This window comes from Anthonomus grandis, chromosome 22 (genome assembly GCF_022605725.1).
Source record: "Anthonomus grandis grandis chromosome 22, icAntGran1.3, whole genome shotgun sequence".
Classification (NCBI taxonomy): domain Eukaryota; kingdom Metazoa; phylum Arthropoda; class Insecta; order Coleoptera; family Curculionidae; genus Anthonomus; species Anthonomus grandis.
Genome location: NC_065567.1, coordinates 6753027 through 6771007, shown reverse-complemented (window position 1 = coordinate 6771007; position 17981 = coordinate 6753027). Strand labels below are relative to the sequence as shown.

The 17981-nt window shown below is 34.4% G+C and overlaps 1 protein-coding gene and 1 long non-coding RNA gene across 3 annotated transcripts in view; one reads left to right on the top strand and one right to left on the bottom strand.

Annotated features, from left to right (window-relative positions):
* The window catches only part of LOC126748226 (secretory carrier-associated membrane protein 1), a 73358-nt gene that overhangs the window by 48369 nt on the left and 7008 nt on the right, over positions 1–17981 (top strand). The window lies entirely within an intron of this gene.
* LOC126748241 (uncharacterized) lies at positions 8828–9984 on the bottom strand. Its single transcript, XR_007664676.1, has 2 exons — positions 9142–9984; positions 8828–9005 (listed from the first exon to the last, which is right to left on the bottom strand). It is a non-coding gene; the product is annotated as an uncharacterized LOC126748241 (long non-coding RNA).

Here is a 17981-nt window from a genome sequence, read left to right as displayed (position 1 = left end):
AGTATTTGAGACTAATCAACAAACTTTTCAGAATAAAAAAATATTCTTAACAAAAAGTTAATGAAAAAAAAAAGCAACTTGCTAATACAATACCTATACGTTTACAATGCAAGTATCCGATGTTGCCACTTTGTGTCTTTTTCTAGACATTTTTGCATATGTATGAAGTTAGGAACCGATCGATATCGAGCAACTATCTAAAACGCCTAACTATCTAAACGTATGTCATTTGCCAGCAACTTATGTATAGTCCGCACCCGCTGGTATTTAATCGATTAATCGATATACTGCCCGTATCTCCTATAATTGCCAAGGAATTTTAATAACTTTTTGTCCAGATATTAACAATGAATAAGTAAATTGGTTAACGGTGGTTACAAACCTCTACAAACGAAAATTTTTTGGTAAAAAATTATTGAACTGTTAGATATTAAAAAATATAAACAGCTATAAGGAAAAGTTTTATCCATACCATTTATATATTTTCACATCTCACAACTCAATAATTTCTTATCAAAAAAACTTTCGTTTGTAGAGGTTTGCAACCATCTCAAATCCGTTTAGATATTTATTATATATTCGAGAAAAAAGTTTTTAATTATTTGTCACAAAAGAACCTTAGTTTGTAGAGATCTGTAACCAGCATAAATTATTTTAATTATTGATTGTTAATATGTAGTCAGTCTACTATTCGATTCGCGGGTATTAAAAAGCCATACTAAGTGTCGGTGGATGGTGTAAATTTTTAATTTATTTTATTTTTAGCAAAAAGATAGGGTCGGAAATGTCCAAACTATCGCGAGTAATTCTTTTTCGATAGTTGACTATTTTATTTCTGTGTCATTGAGGGTTCTCGAGGCGTACGCTATGGGTTTGTCATTTGGAATATTTTCTTGAGAAAGGACTCCTCCAACTGCATAATTGCACGCATCTGTAATTAAAATAAACTTTTTGGTAAGGTAATATTGCAATATTGGTGAATTGGTGAGTAGTTGTTTACAATGGTTGATTTTATAAATTCGGAGCTATGGGCTATTTTGTGATTGTTCTTAAGGCAAATCGTCGTAGGCTTAGTTATTTTTGCGAAGTCTTTTATAAATCGACGATAGTAGCCTAACATTCCTAAAAACGACTTAAGATCTTTGGGGGATTTTGGAATTAGAAAATTTTTTATTGCTGAGATTTTCTGGATTTGGTTTAACGCCTTCAGTGGGGATAACATGACCTAAGTATGGGACTTCTCTTTTTAAAAATTCGGATTTATCGAGCTGAATTTTGAAATTGGCTTGTCGAAGTTTTTCGAAAACTTGTCTTAATCGGGAAATATGTTCTTCAAGAGAATTTCTAAAAACGACAATGTCATTTAAATAAACCAGACATATTTCATTTTGAAGACCTCTTAGGATATTATCCATAACCCGTGATAAAAACATGAATTTTGGATTATGCCTTGTCCAAGCATTTCCAAGATTGCTGTTTTAACTCGGACTTATGGACTTCTGGATAGCGATAGCTCTTGATAAAAATAGGTGTTTGATTGAATAATTTTATTTGGTGTGTAAAAGTTAGAGGAATTTTTTCACAAATAGAAGATATGTTTATATTTAAATCATAGATTTCTAATCAAGTATTTTTCTTCTAGACTACATTGATCTAAACGGATATTTTTAAGGTTTTCTTTAAGAAAGTTATTTTGGTCAAACAAAAGAGGTTCTCTAGTGTGTATTTTTTCTACAAAATTTATTTCAGAAGGATTAATTGCTTCTACTTCTAGAGGTATGCTAAAGTTAAGTGTTATTGGAATTTCTTGTGGGTTGGTGATTGAAGTAGTGGCAAAATAATTAGAGATGTCCACTATATAATTCGGCATTTCCAAATTATTTTCAAATTTATGGTATTTTAAAAATCCGGTTCCAATTTGAATTGTTACCTACTGGTACTATAACTATTTGCTGCGATTTAAGAGAAATAGTAATCGAATAAGATTCTTAAAAGCTTGGTTCAGAAAGGAAAACATTAATGTAATGGAATCGCCTTCACAATCCCCTGATCTCAATCCAATTGAGAATCTGTGGGACATCTTAGATTCCAAAATCAGAGGAAAATCTTATAAAACTCAGAAAGAATTGTTTGAAGCATTGAAGGAAGCATGGGTGAATATCGATCCAGGGATTATTTCTAAGCTAATAAGATCTATGCCAAAACGTTGTGAAGATGTAATTAAGAATAACGGGTACTTTACAAAATATTAACTTATGTTTTTTTTTTATTTATTAGAAATGAAATAAAAACGAATATTAAAAAATGTTGCTTTACTTTTTTCCACCTAAAAAATAATTTTTTAATACAAAAAACTGAAGAATACAAAAAAGGACAAGGAAACATGTTTTTTTTTCTTAATATTAAATTGCTTGTGTAATCTTACTGGAATTAATTTTACTTCTGGTTTACATTCACTGCTTGAAAAAATAAAGTATTTTCAAATGTTGCTCTACTTTTTTCCACTACTGTATGTTTGAGAGAAATCAAAAAGATAATATTTGTGATAGCATATTAATTATATTAACTTAAATATATTAAAAATGGGTATATTTGTAACTTCATCATGGAATGGCATTGCATGTGCTGTTTGAATGTTAAAAGTTTCTTTGTTAATAAACTGCCTGTAAAATTTATATGCAAGAGAAGGTTTCATTATACTTCTAGAACTCCCTGTATCAATTAAGAAATAAGCAAACCGAGATATTTGAGAGTTGCATTGATAAGAGTTTGTTGCCTCTGCATAGCATCATACCTAGCTGCATAGCATCGCTAGAGTAAGGATATACGTTACTTACGTAATCTTGATAGTCGTCATAATAAGTATTAGATTCATATAGGTTTTCTGCGAAATTTAAATAATCGTTTATTTCGCTTTGATAAATATTATGTTCAGTAAAATCTTGGGAATTTAGTCTATGGGTCCTATTGTGAATAATAGCTGTGCCAGAGCTTGTGTCCATTGACGTGGGCCGATCTAAATTACTGCGAACGCTTGGACTTCGAATAGAAGAAGTTTGATTAGAGTTACGCCTATTATTATTATTACTATTATTATTATTATTATTATTATTTGGGTTCACTGGAAATCTTAAACTTGGCTTTGGAGCAAATGGTTTTTGTCCAAAAAGTTGTGTTGGAAAGTTTTGTGGCTGTGGAGGTCTTAAGGTGAAAAACGTTGTTTGTGCCTTTTCTATTGAGAATTTGATGCAAAAATATTATTGGGTGGGGGTGCATGGCTGAACCTGTTATTTGATGGGAAAATTGAATTCGATTGAAAAATGGGTTATTTAAACCTGAGGGTGGTCGATTATTATTTGCCTGTCTTGTATTTTGCGGTTGGTTTGTTTTATTAGGTGGTAGATTATAACGGTGTACATACGTTAATTTCTGCTAAAAGTTAAAAAATGTTCTTCTATTGCAGCAAACGATAACGCTTACTCTAAATTGGATGGATTTTTAAGTCTTACTATTAATTGCATGTGGTATTTACGACCTGCTAAAAATGTTTTTAGCGCGAAATTATCGTAATGAGCTATTTTAATGTTTTTTTTCATTTTCGCCAATTATTAAAGAACCTAATTTATCGAATAAAAGGCTTCTATCATCTTGTATTGTCATTCCAAAGTTTAAGGGTAATTCATTTTTAAAAGGTCTTATAGAAATGAAGTTTTGTATAAGAGACAGACTATACTTCTTTGATCTGCAAATGTTAAATTTAAAGTTTGTTTTATTTAACCCCAAGTATTTAATTCTGACCTGGAGCCAATTAATTCCGCTGCTCTACCCCTTAATTTAAATTGTATCGATTAAAATTACATTAATACTATCTTCGCGATTTTATACGTTTTGAAATTTTTTTAGGAAATTTTCACATGAAGTGTCTTTTTCATGAATCTTAGTAAAAGTTTGCGTTTTCCATGAAAAGGAGGGATGTTGTCCGCTTGATACATTAAAAGGTCTGTCGTTGTTCTTGGATTTGACATTACTAAGTTAGATTCTAAGTTTCCAGAGGGTTTGTCTGGTTATGGAGGTAAATTAAATGTTGTATGGTTTTAAACTAGATGAAGAATGAGTTTCTGAATTTGACACAGTTAATCTAGTCGAGAAAGTAACTCGTCAATGTGTTGAGACATATTAAAGGTGATTTCATTGTTATAAGAGCGTAGCTCTTATGGAGGGCCGCTACTTTTGGGGAGTTTTCGCACGACCTCGGGACTTGGAGGACAAAAGTGCTTATAACTTTTTTTCTAATTAGGGTAGAGAAGTGATTTTTATATTTTTATAATGTAGATATATGAGGCTACAACTCTATTATCTACAATTTTTCATTTGTTTTTTTGTTTAGGAGGGGGAAGCCTTAAAACTCAAAAAAAAATTTTTGCTCGATTTTTTCCACGTGTTTCGATACAGGTCGCAACGGTTGTTTGAATTTTATGAAATTTAACGGGTCGATTAGACCTCATCTCTAGATGGACTGTATACTTTTTGGTAATTCTCAGCACACGGGAAGTATTTTTTTTTAACGCTCAAAGTTTCAAACATTTGTGATATTCTAGCCCCTCTGACGGTTTAACGGTATCTTTCCGGAAACAGTGACTCACAGAAGATGTGTGCGCCTTATCGAGAGCTACAATTTTTATTTAGGACTTTTTTTAAAAAAATTTTTTGTTTAGGAGAAAAACCAAAAAAACCTTAAAAAATTGACTTTTTTTAGTTTTTTCTCTGTGAAATTTTTATGGTGCAAAATTTTAAAAAAATTTATTTGGATTAATTGAACCTGCGTTCTTTCCGAATAAAACGGTGTATTAAGTTTAAGGCTATCGTTTATACAGGGTGAGCAGCCCTCAGTTGAAAATACCCTTTTTCACACTTTTTTTTTTCAAATATTAATAACTTTTTAGTGGAGGCACTTAGAGGTTTCATTCAATTGGAGCATTTAAAGAACCTTTTAAAAGCAATTTTTTGACACACTCTACAATCATCTACGTAGAGTAGTTTTTGCTCTACACTATTTTTTGACTTTGACGCCTTATACCGCAATGGCTATGCCACCTACGAAGACCATTTTTGCCCTCAAACATGCGGAATTTATCTGGCTATAATCCACTAAATCCGTTTTGTTTCAAATATCACCATTTTCCAAGAAAATGCAATTTTCCATGATAGGTCCCAAAAAATCGGTCAGCTGAATATTGGTACCCCTACGGGCCCGATGATCAGGGTATAAAAACTAATGTGGTCTAGCACCCAACAAGTGCGCGTCTCCATGGCAGCGAAACCGACGATTTTCGCCCGTTTCCACTTAAAATAAGACCCTTTTTATAATCGAAATTTAACTACTAAAACCGATTGGAATCGGTCCAGAATTGATGTTAAACTGTTCCTAAGGCTTTATACTATTTTTCCATGTACAAATCATAAGGTAAAAACCTTTTTTTATACCCGAAATCATCGTCTGAAAATGGTCGATTTTGACGTCTACCCGCGATTTTAATGCCGAGTTTTACGGCGGTTTTGACAACATGACATGACGTCAACGTGAGCAGTCAACGTCAACGTGGGTGTATCGGCTCGGACTTGCTTCTTATTTTTATTGATAAAATGCTTAAATTAGCTCAGAATTTCCTGATATTGGTGTGAAATTATTCAAGAGACTCTGTAGAATCCGATTATGTGCATATCTTCTACCAAATCAAGTTCTTTTAGCCGTGATGATTCGGCAAAATTTTTGAAGTTTTAGAATTTACCGTGTTTTCATGTGACAAAAGGACTCATACATGGCATTTTGGGTGCGGGAGTGGAGGTTTAATGTGGACTATTTATTTATTTTACCACAAAATCTAACTGTGGATCATTGTTGTTTGTTGTGATTTGAATATGTTGTAAAGAAAACGCAAGCGTTAAAGGTAAGCCTTAATGTAATGTGGCCTTTAATGCAATGACAACCTAACCTCTGTCACGAGTGTCATGTACTATGTAAATAAATAATAATACCAAAAAGGAAAAAATATTGCACTTATAAGTTGGAATAAGGTCCAAAATGTTGAAGATTGGCAAATTTCCGCTTAACTAGACGCTGTAAATGTTATATTACACCTTGCATATATTATAAGTTGTCAGCGTTTCAAGCAAGAGGTGTGTGTAACCTTAAAAGAAAGAAAATTCAACTACATTTATGTGTCCCTAGTAAAATATGAATAACAAATAGATATCTGTATGATCTAACAATGAGCGTCCATACAAGGGTATCTTAATGTTTTTGCTTCTGACTGGTAGCAGGCCACTAAGTCTGACTGCTCAGGTCAGCGAGATGGCAGGCTTTAAAAATCTAAGAGGATAACCGAAGCAGTTGATAGCATCCAGTTGTGGCACTATCCAATGGGAGGAATGCAGATTCTAGCAGCAAGATGTTTCAAGTATTGAATTCATGATAAGGTGGAAGATGGTGGTGAAAAGAAGCAGAAAAAACCAATCTAAAACTGGAGAGACTTTTTTTTATCTTATTGTTGTGGTTTAATATTCTTTATTACTTACGTATCAAAGATAGTTTCCTTACAGAGAATTATTTATATATTACACAGTTTGATACATAATTAACAACATATTAGCGATTACTCCACTAACAAAAATGTACATGATCATTTTACGAGAAATAGAGAACATATATATATACAGATCTTTATAGTATACACAAGGGTATGTGTGGGGTTTCTTTCTATGGTCCCAAACTCTATAATGCTCTCCCTGCTACCATTAAACTGTTACCTACCAAGTTTTTTACTGCAATTTAAATTTACTATAAAACAATATTTATTGAAAAAATGTTTTTTCTCAATACAAGAATTTCTAAATGATGATTTCTCATATATGTAATTATAATATAAAACTTTTAGGCTTTAAATCCTTTGATTATTAATAATATTAAGAAGTGTAAAGATTTTCTCTGTGACATATGTGAGCATCTTTGTGTATATGGCATGAATAAATTATGTTTATGTTTAAATTAGGTGAAAGAACAGCTATTTTTGTTAAATCTCTCTTTTCTATCAGATAAAGTGATGTGTAAGTGTAACATAAGTGTTTCTGAAATAAAGATGATTTTACTTAATTATTTAACTGTGGCCACCATTTATTTTACCTACCTAAAATATAGCGGGTTGGGAAGGGCAGAAAAACTTACTGGTTTTTCATGTAAACATTACAGCTATGTAGTGTTAGAGTCTGATGATGATGCAACAAAAATCAACTCATCAAAATGGATACCTCTTGACAAAAGATCGGCATTTTCATTTGTCGAGAAAAGTCTTCCCAACCCACTATATTATAGCCACTCCACTTCAACGATGGACTTCTACTTACAAAAAAAATTAAATTTAATTAATATTGAATGTTTTTTCCTTTAACTTGGAATATTTAAGAGAATTGTGTGAGTATTCATGTTCTTCTACTGGAAAATAAAACTGTAAAATAGCTAATCTAGTGAAAATATTATAAATGATTTAACATATTTTTTTGTAAAGTGGGCTAATATGAATGATCTCTCTTTAAATGTAAATAAGTGCTACTCAATTGGATTCTCTAGACTTAAAAATAAAATGAATAATATATACACTATTGATGACATAGTACTTAGTTCTGTTGACTCAATAAAGGATTTATGAGTAGTCTTTGATACTCAGCTCAACTTTGGGGAACACTGTGATCTTGTGGAGGGGAAGGCCTCTCAGATGTTAGGCTTTGTTTTATGAACTTGTCGAGACATGTCTATATCTACTTTGAAGATACTTTATTGTTCATTGGTTAGAAGTCATTTAGAGTATGCCTCGATCATTTGGTCTCCTTTTTATAATTGTCACAAAATGCAACTTGAAAGAGTCCAAAAGAGGTTTACCCAGTACTGTTCCTACAAGTTGAATATGCAGGATAACCTACTTGACATGGAGGCAATATTGGGACTTCAATCGTGGAATCTAGAAGGATTCAAAGTGACCTCAGCTTTATGTATAAGGTTATTCATGGGCTTATTGATTGCCCTGCTCTCATCACCAGCTTTAATTTAAAGGTCCCTGCACGCACCCTAAGGAGACATGAACTGTTTGCTTTACCAATCTGTCACTCCAACTATTCTTTACATTCTCCAATCTGTCCTAGTCTTGCCTATTTCAACTCTCACCCTGAACTTGATCCATTTGCAAGCTCATTCTCTGGATTTATTGGTCAACTGGGTCAAATATTTTAATTTATTGTTTTCTTATTGTGTTTATTTCTTGTGTATATGTTTTGAAGACTGTCTAATTATGTTCGTGAAAGTACTTTTATTATGTTAATTATACATCTTTTACTTTATTTAATATTGTAACCAAATCTTTTGTAAAATGGGGTTTCTCGTATATTGATTGAATAAATGAATAAATAAATATTTAATTGACCGAGAGCATTATGAGAAACTAAAAGATATATTATGATTAAGCAAAAGAATAATGCACTCCTTTAGTTAAGTATGTAAGAACATTCAGGTATAAATACTGTCTATGAAATATTTCGGATTAAGTGTATGTACAAATTTAAACTGATCGCCACATATAAACAGTAGCTCTTAGAAAACTGTTCCAATAATATCTGCTTTATATGAGGGTAGATTGTCAAAACTATTTATTATATGAAATTTTGATTAAAATTAAACATGTGTATGAAATGGATAATAATTATATGGTAATAACTGCAGAGAAGAGCATAATGTGGTTTATGCCTTAAGGAATGGAATCTTCAAAAAAAAGACATCAACTTCTACTATAGATCAATTTTCTCTTTAATTATTAAAACTAAATAACTGTATGACAAAATTTAATAAAACAATAAACAGGTCATGGAACATAAACATTAAATAAGTTTTATTTTCTAACCAAAAATAGAGACTTTGGGTCCAGTTGGAAGATTCTCGTGCCATTTTGCCTATTCAAGATCTGAAACAAATAAAGTATATATAATTAGATATGCATATTTCATTGAGACAACACAAAGTATATAAATTATCTTCTGGTGAAACAATCCAGTAATAAGTAAAACTTTATACTTAAAATATTGCTCCGTTTTACTCACAACAAAAAAGCTGATTCATATCCCTTCAAACACATTTCATGATCTCTGGGGAATCCTAACACACTTCCTGTAGCTTATTTATTTCTGGCTGTGTACTCTAACCAACAGTAAAGACAGGCAGTTCCTCCTAGTTTCGCAATTTCATCAATATGGTAGAATCTCAATGATTTCTTGACGGATGTCCTTAAGTGCATGGTCTGAGCCCTATCAAACACATTTCATGATCTCTGGGGTATCCTAACATACTTCCTGTAGCTTATTTATTTCTGGTTGTGTAGTCTAATCAGCAGTTAAAACATGCAATTCTTCTCCTACAACAAATGGGTCCCAAAGCTGTTAAATTGTTGACCAGGATGAAAACAAATCATACCTTGTAATCATTCTAGGTACACAAAACAAAGGCCACACAAGCAAAATATATGTGAACTTGAATGAAGTTATGAGATTTTCATGAGTTTTATTTAGCAAATAATTTGTGTTTGCCAATAAATATTAGTTAAAAAATAATAATAATTTCTCAAGGTGAATTATGTTATTGTTTTGTTGGGTTGACATTGACATCTGAATTTAACTGACTTGTCAAATTCAGATGTCATTGAGCATTGCTGTTTGAGCTTGGCATGTCATGGGCGCACTAAAATTTATTTTTTCACGGTCGGTTTGATAAATTATATAATTTAATATTTTGCCGCAAAATTCATATACCTAGTTCTAATTGTTTTTTTCAATTTAGGGTTTGGGCGACATAGGGTAAGTTTAGTAGATAAATTTCATTGCAGGGGTTGTTAAAGCAAGTGACGGTTATTTTATTTCAATGTTTATTTTACTAGCTTAATTTTAGCTTCTATTCATCTTTCCATTTACCTAATTGACTTTCAAAATGAAAATGGAAAATAGAACAGTCGACGTGAAAATTCTTTTATCCCCAATACACAGATTATTATACGGTCTAATCTTTTCCTTTTCTATTGTGGCACTCCCATAAATTGGAAAAAAAATTGTCAATAAGCTTTTTTACTATTTTTTGAATGATCTTGAACCAGTAAAAAAATTGAATTGGGAGCATATTTTGAAAAAAATTTCATCTTGAACACGGACTTTCTTCGAGAATTGAAAATTGCAAATAAATAGGTTTTCTGTTCATTTTAGAGTCAAATCGGTTATAACCTTTTTTAATCCTTCCCTGTCGATTTTCGAACAAAATGTTTTTCTTTGGTTTTTTTTACTAGAAATTATCTGTTTAGGGCTTACATTAAAATTAGTCAATAGCCATTTTAGGAAAAAAAAAGTGATATAGTGGGAAAAAACAAGTTTTCTTTTGTTTTTTCCAATGTTTCATTAATATCTCGGCTTCTGTAGCTCCGATTCAATCCGTTAATGGTTTATTGTATTCCTTATTCCGTTTCTGATTATCATTTGCATATTTCATTGTATTGACCTTAATATAAAGGCCAATATAAAGTAAAGGATATTAGAAAAGATATATGGCAAAACCAGTTTGAAATATTTCAATGCAGGCTTTTATGAAACATGATTTGCCAAAAATTTATGTTTTATTTAGGTAAAATTATTGAATTTTTACAAAGGGTTGATATATTATGCAAAAGTGTGTGCTAGAGTCTTATTATTTATTTCAGCGTACTTACTCTCATCGCCATAAAAAAATCTTTATCAGGTGTGACCTAGACCTAGAAGTTTTCACCAACCTTCATCCTCCTATATGACTGCATTTGACTCTCAATTTTTTGCTTGAAAAATGCATTAAAGCTTTCGAAATGTATAAGAGAACACTACACATATCCTGAATCGAAAAAATAAGAAACACCAAAACTCTCAATAGAATGCAGGAAAACTAATGATAAAGCTAATAATAACAATAAAATAGTGCAAATTATGGTGTATTGGACCTAGAATAAGAAGAGATCAATATGAAATACATCGGTTGGTTTTAAGGGGAAGAATTTAGAGAAAAGGTGAATAGTGAGAATACACAACTCATTGCTCGAGGATCTACACAGATGGCTCATTCAAAATCTTCAGAGCAGCTGTTTAACGAGTTGCTTGTCACTTGGATCACCAATCTGTGAAGGAAGACGGCTGAATGAAAAGAGCAGAGCGGAGCTCTTATCACATCATGATTCTTAAAAGCATGATACCCCAAAAACCGTAAAAACAAATGGTCGTTAAGCTCACAGCGTTGCCGGGGCAGCACCTGTTAAACAATCTCTAATAAATTTAATTCTTTTTTGAATTAGTTTCCTCTGACCAAAAGCTTTTCTACTGGTCCCAACTGATCAAAGTACGAGCGAAGCTCGTACTTGTTTATTTAAGTGCCTAGGGAACCAGATTCTGAAAACACGAATGATCTTATACCGATAATAATTTTTCTAGCAATGCCAAAAATCATAGAGAAATAATACCAACTTGTCTAAATTCGAAAAAAAATGTTTCAATATCGGTATAATACTTACACTTTGCCCAGCACAATCAAACCTCTCAGGCTTGATCGTCTCATTGGCTCTTTCAAAGCTATTGCCTCTGCTAACCTTCGCTGTACCATAATTGCTTCATCAGGCGGCCTATGTTTATAACAGCCCCTTGGCTACCCTCTGTTTTCAAATTTAACACAAAATTCACTAAAATTTGAATTATTGGTAAAAATTTACAAAAAAACACACAAATTTAACGAGATTACAAAGTTGGTGAAATTAACATACTCATCAAAACTCTATTAATGTGATATTCCGATTAATTTCTTCCCGTTTTGTTTTTTACTTGCTAGATCATTATATAAATATTGAAATTATAGCAGGGATCACAAAAATTAATGTTACGTACGAATCATTTCCTTTTCCTACTAAACCTTATTTTCTTAAAGTCACCAACTCAAATTGACTAAACCTTGTCCTAATTTAATATTTTATAGCAAATATTTAACCAAAAAGAAAGAAGAATTGTAATGGAAATATATCGATATTGACGTAATATTGTTTATTACTTTTATGGGGATGATTTCAGAAAATTGCAGTCTTTTCTTGGCCTTAGCAATTACTTCTCTTAGCCGTAAAGTTGGGAACCTAAAATTTTTTTGCTAGTTTAGAACTGTTGAAAAATAAACAGAAACATATACCTAAAAAAAAGGATAGAAAGAGGAGAGGGGAAGGTTAACCTATAATATCAATTTTAAATTCCATATTGGTATATAATATTAAAAAAAACATTTTGTATTTTACTATAAACTATTACTTTGCACATTAATATTCATAGTTATTTTTAATTAGTTTAGAAAGAGAAAATGTATGCGTTAAACAAATGGCGCTTAAATTTTGCTTTAAATGCATTCTCAGACATCGCAAAGTCTAATATTTTAAATTTATTTACAAGCTGCACTATTACGTACGAAAATGACTTTTTAAAAATTTCTTTGTTGTGAGAGGGAACAGTTCATAAATTTTTTCTTCTTATAGTATTTATATTGTGTACATCTCTTCGATAGGTCACGTTTCTAACTAGATATGGTGAAGTTTCACATTTAAGCATCTTATAAACAACAAACAGAATGCAAAAATCTTTAATTTTAATTTCCGTGCTAATATAAAATGTCCCTGGGAAAAAATGGATCTTAAAGTAGAATATCCACTCTTTAATTGAAGCGTACTCTTTAAATGTTAATTTATTATCAGACCAGATTCTTGGCGCTGTTTTTAAAAATAATTTCATCGTTATTTAGTTAAATTTTTATATTACTCAAAAGGGCAGCTCTGTGGCTATCGAAAAGAATATTTTTAAATGTAGCTTTTGAATTTCCGCTAATAAGTTCTTAAGATCAGTATTAATTTTTTGATTGGCTTCAGCAACATTAGTGTGTTTAAACAAACAATAAATTTAAGTGTCATCAGCGTAGTTATGGTGTTTACAATATTTTATTATTTTTGTAATGTATAAAGTGAATAGAGCAATGGGCCAAGAATACTACCTTGGGCAACGCTAATGATCACATCCAGGGCTTTTGAAGTTTTGCCATTTACCGAATCAAAAGCCTTGGAAACATTTAAAAGAACCAACACAGTGACTAGGTTATTATCCAGAGCGTTCAAAATATTGTCAGTTACTTGAGTTAGTGCAGTAGTACAGCTATAACCTTTACGAAAACTATTCAGTGTGGGTAAGCGGATTAATTATCGTGGGATAAAAAAGCAAAATAGATCTATTCCAATTATCCACACCAAATGCTTTGCTTTTTATATTTTGTAGAACTTTGGCAACCACGTCCTAAGTAATCAAATTAAATTCAAATTCATTAGGAGAAATTCTGTGTTGTTTAAAAAAAATTACCATCAGATTAAAAAAGCAGTTAAGTTTGTCGACGTCTTGTAAGTGCAGAGGGAGCTGAACCGGGACCGTCGACAGTCTATCGGGCCGGAAACTGGCGTGACGTCACGTTAGTGGCCGTGTATTGCAGCTTTGCCCCATTTAATTAACACACAAAGCGGCGTGGAAAATATATTTAAATTAAAATATCTCGGAAACAATTACTCGTAGTAAAACATGGAATATTTTAAGCAATAAATTTAAAAAGTTACTTTTTATTTTTAAGCCTTACAGTAAGTAAAAAAAATATTTAAAATTTTTAACTGCTAATTATTTCAAGAAAATGAACATAATGTCTCACTATTGCCTAGGACAAAATTATGTTAAAACAAGATAATTATTAGACACGTTTTATTTCAAGTAATATATTTTCCGGAAAAAAAACTAAACACAAAATATTATACACACACCTATTAAAAGTGTTTGTACAAAAACAAAAAACAATTTTTTTTTTAAAATCTTCCTCAATAATATTATTTTTGACCGTGCTATAACTATTAAAAAGATATTTGAATTTTTTGTAGCTTTCAGAAACAATAGTTTGAAACAAAGTGTACGTGGTTATAACTATATTATTAAAATAATCTTTGGCATACTTGAGTCCCACTCCTATCAAGCAACTTAATATAATTAAAAATGGCACTTTCATTTTCTATTTCCACCTCGATTGATTTTTTATTTTTTTTAATGTCATAAAATCATAGCATTTTAAGCATTTTTGTTATATTTTATGTATAATAACAGTTATATACATGTACTAAAATCATTAAATCATAATCAGATATGCGTATTTCGTTATACAACAAAGAATTTTCAAATTTATTAATAGTAGTATGAGTAGAAAATTTAGTAACTTCGTTACACACCCCCTTCTCTTCGGTAAAAAAATGGAATTACATTTTTTTTTCTAAATCTAAATTTAACATACGGATACAAAATATCATCACGGATCTCCCTCAGCGGTAGCCCCTTGGAAGGCGGCGTGGATCGGGTCGGAAAAGTCCAATTGAGCAATGGTCTCTTCCTGGCATGAAGACCTCACCTCAGGTCTGGTCATCGGTCGGTTTGTTCTTAAGGTCGGTGATGCTACGATGGGTTGGTGGTACCTCAGCCGGTCTTGATGCTGGCATCCTCACCAACGTATTTACAAAAGGGTTTGTCACCCCAAGAAACGGTATGAACGGTCTTATACTCGGTCATTAATAATGTCCAGGACATCCACATAAGCGGCAAGGCGGCTTTTGACCAACCCTTGAAGTTGTCAATGGGTGTCCTTTGATGGCGGTACCTCGGTCGGTTATAAGAACGAAGTCGACGGTTATACATACGCGGGCTTAAGGTCTTTACTATGAATCCGGTGGAGAGCTTTACCGGTGCCATTCTTTAGATCATAAACTACCGGAGAGATAACTTTAGTTACAGTATACGGTCCGGAATATTTCGGTGCTAACTTGGCAGCAAAACCTCTTACGGCGGAAGACAACGGATTTTCTTTTTTCATTACTTTGTTCCCTATATGACAACGCCAAGCACGGCATCGTAGATTGTAGTGGTGACTCTGACTGGTAAAAGCTCGGCTCAAATGAATTCTCACCAGTTCAAAAGTTTCTCTTAGACTTTGTAAACGGTCTGTGTGATAGCTAACATTACCGGTTTCCTCTGTGTCAGCTGTCTCCTCTTCGGGCTGTCGGTATAAGGCATTGGCAGGATCAATCTCTGCCAAAATTTAAAAATGCTGGAGAAAATCCGGTAGCATCTTATCGGGAGCTGTTTAGGGCAAATACTAACTCTGGTAAGTGTACGTCCCATTTTCGGTGATCTTCTTCGCAATATTGAGCAATCATTGTCTTGATCGTTTTGTTGGTGCGCTCTACTGGATTGGACTGTGGGGTATAGACAGGGGTAAAACGCTGAGTGATGAGTGACCCATTTCCTGTAGGAGCTCCTCAAATGGTCGACCAGTGTATTGGGTTCCATTATCGGTTAGTACGGTCTTTGGACATCCAAACTTCGTGACAATTTGCTCGTAAAGAGCCTGGGCCACAGCTCGGGACGTGGCTTTTCGGATCGGTCGGCACTCTACCCATTTTGTGAAACGGTCTTGAAATACTAGCAGGTAATTGTTACCTTTGGAAGATCTCGGTAACGGTCCAACTAAATCACTCGTGACTACCTCCCACGGTTGTTTGTTTCGCGATGGCTGTATCAGTCCTGGTGTTTTCTGCTGCAATGGCTTGTTCCTTTAACATGACTGACAACTCCTGATATAACGAGCGATGTCTCGCATCATTCCCGGCCAATAATATTTCCTACATATTCGGGAAGTAGTCTTGGCAATGCCACGGTGTCCTGCCACGGGAGAATCATGGTTCTCCTTGAGTACCGCCTCACAAGTTTCTTGCGGCATGCAAAGCTTCCATGGATCTGCCATTTCGCCTCGGTTAAATCGGAAAGATCCCAAAAATGTCGGTATAACTGTCCATTTTTAATGCAAAAATCGGGGTAAGCAGCGGGATTACTTTCTACTGCAGCTTTTTTGAACAGCGGTTCAGGTTCGGAGTTATCTATGGCACTTTCAAGCGGGTCCCTTGATAGGGCATCGGCAATCTCATTCAGTACCCCCTTACGGTATTTGATCTCGAAATCAAACTGTTGAAGGTATACGCTCCAGCGAGCGAGTCGGCCGGACGGGTTCTTCATTGAGTGCAACCATTTAAGACTCTGATGATCGGTCACAACGGTAAAATGATATCCTTCTAGGTACGGTCGCAATTTTTCAACTCCCCATACTATTCCTTCTCTGTAACAGAGTACTTCTGTTCGGCTGCAGTAAGACTGCGGCTGGCGTAGGCAATAACATGGTCACCATCGGAGCTGCGCTGGATCAGGGCTGCTCCCAACCCATGGTCGGATGCGTCGGTTTGAAGTACAAAAGGCCTTGAGAAGTCCGGACATGTCAAGACAGGCGCTTCGGTTAAGCGAGTTTTTAACTCATTAAACGCCGTTTGTTCGGTTTCCGTCCAGCCCCAACGGTTTCCCCTTTTGAGAAGACGGTTGAGAGGGCTGGCTCTCTGTGAAAAATTCGGTACGAAGCGTCGGTACCAGAAAGCTATTCCCAGAAAGCGTCGGAGGCTCCGTAAATTGTTAGGGGGTCGTAATTCCTTGATGGCTTGATGGATGTAATTACTTTCTCCGGGTCAGTTCGAATTCCCTCGGACGTGACCAGATGGCCTAAATATCGCAACGATTTCTATACAAATTCACACTTATCTGGATTTATTCGCAAATTAGCTTTCCTTAGCCGGTGGAATACTTCTTTTAAGTTGTTAAGATGCTCTTCAAAGGTCTCTCCGAGGATGATGATATCATCAAGATGATATCATGAGTCGAGGTTTTTTACGATAGCGGTGCTGTGATGACCTCGTTCTAGGACAGCACCGATCTAGTTTTCCGAATATGGACGGGAGCAAGTGCAATGGCGTGACATTATTCCAGTCTTTCCGCATCTGGAACAAAACAACCTGGCAGGTCCGCGGCAGTCTATTCTAAAATGTCCGCCTTCCCCACATCGCCAGCACTGCTGGTCATTTTTGCTTATTGTACGGTTGGAATTAGGGTGGCGATTGTGCATGTATTGATGCTGTTGTTCCTTGTAGACCTCTGAATATAAGTCGAGGTGTTCGGATTCATCCTGGTCCCAGCTGCGCCGGACGGTGCTTGATTCCTGCTACTGGATTCAGCTTGCAATTCCGCTAGCAAATCTTCGGTTTCTCGGATAAGGCTCGACAATCCGGTTACGTCAGTAAACTCAGTCTTTCTGATAAACTGGCAATATTCTGGGAGCAAGTTTCGGTACAGCCATTGAATTTCCTGTTCGGCGGTAAGATTTCCATTCCTTCGAATCAGCGTTTGCAGGTCGGTAATATATTGATGGCTTCGTTCTTCATGGCGCTGCAATCGGCGACTAATTTCAAATTCCAGGTCGGCGGCATAGTTGACGGGAAAGTAGAAACTTCGAAAGTCTCGCAGGAACTCATCCCAAGTTCCCCAACGCGTGCGGTTATTTCGGTACCATAGAGAAGCTTCGCCCTTAAATAACTCTGGCATATGTAGAAGCAACCGGTCAATCAAAATCCCTTGAGATACACATATTTCTTGTAGTCTCTCTATGAAAGTGACAGGGTCGGTGTGACCGTCGAAGTATACATTTCACTTGTGAACCTTGAGTGGTTGCATCGGGCCTGATAACGGACTTGCTGGATGCATCGTTATTGACGGTAGGGGGCCAACAGTCGTAGCTGCCGTGACCGGTGGTGATAATACGCAGGTCGGTGGATATACTGTCGGAAATATAAAAGCCTGATGGTTCGGATCTGGAGTAGTTTTCCCAGATTTTATGAAAGTAGTCAATCGTTTTCTTAGCAGGTCTACGGTACCAGAAGTGTCCAGTCCGAACTTGCTTAGCTGAC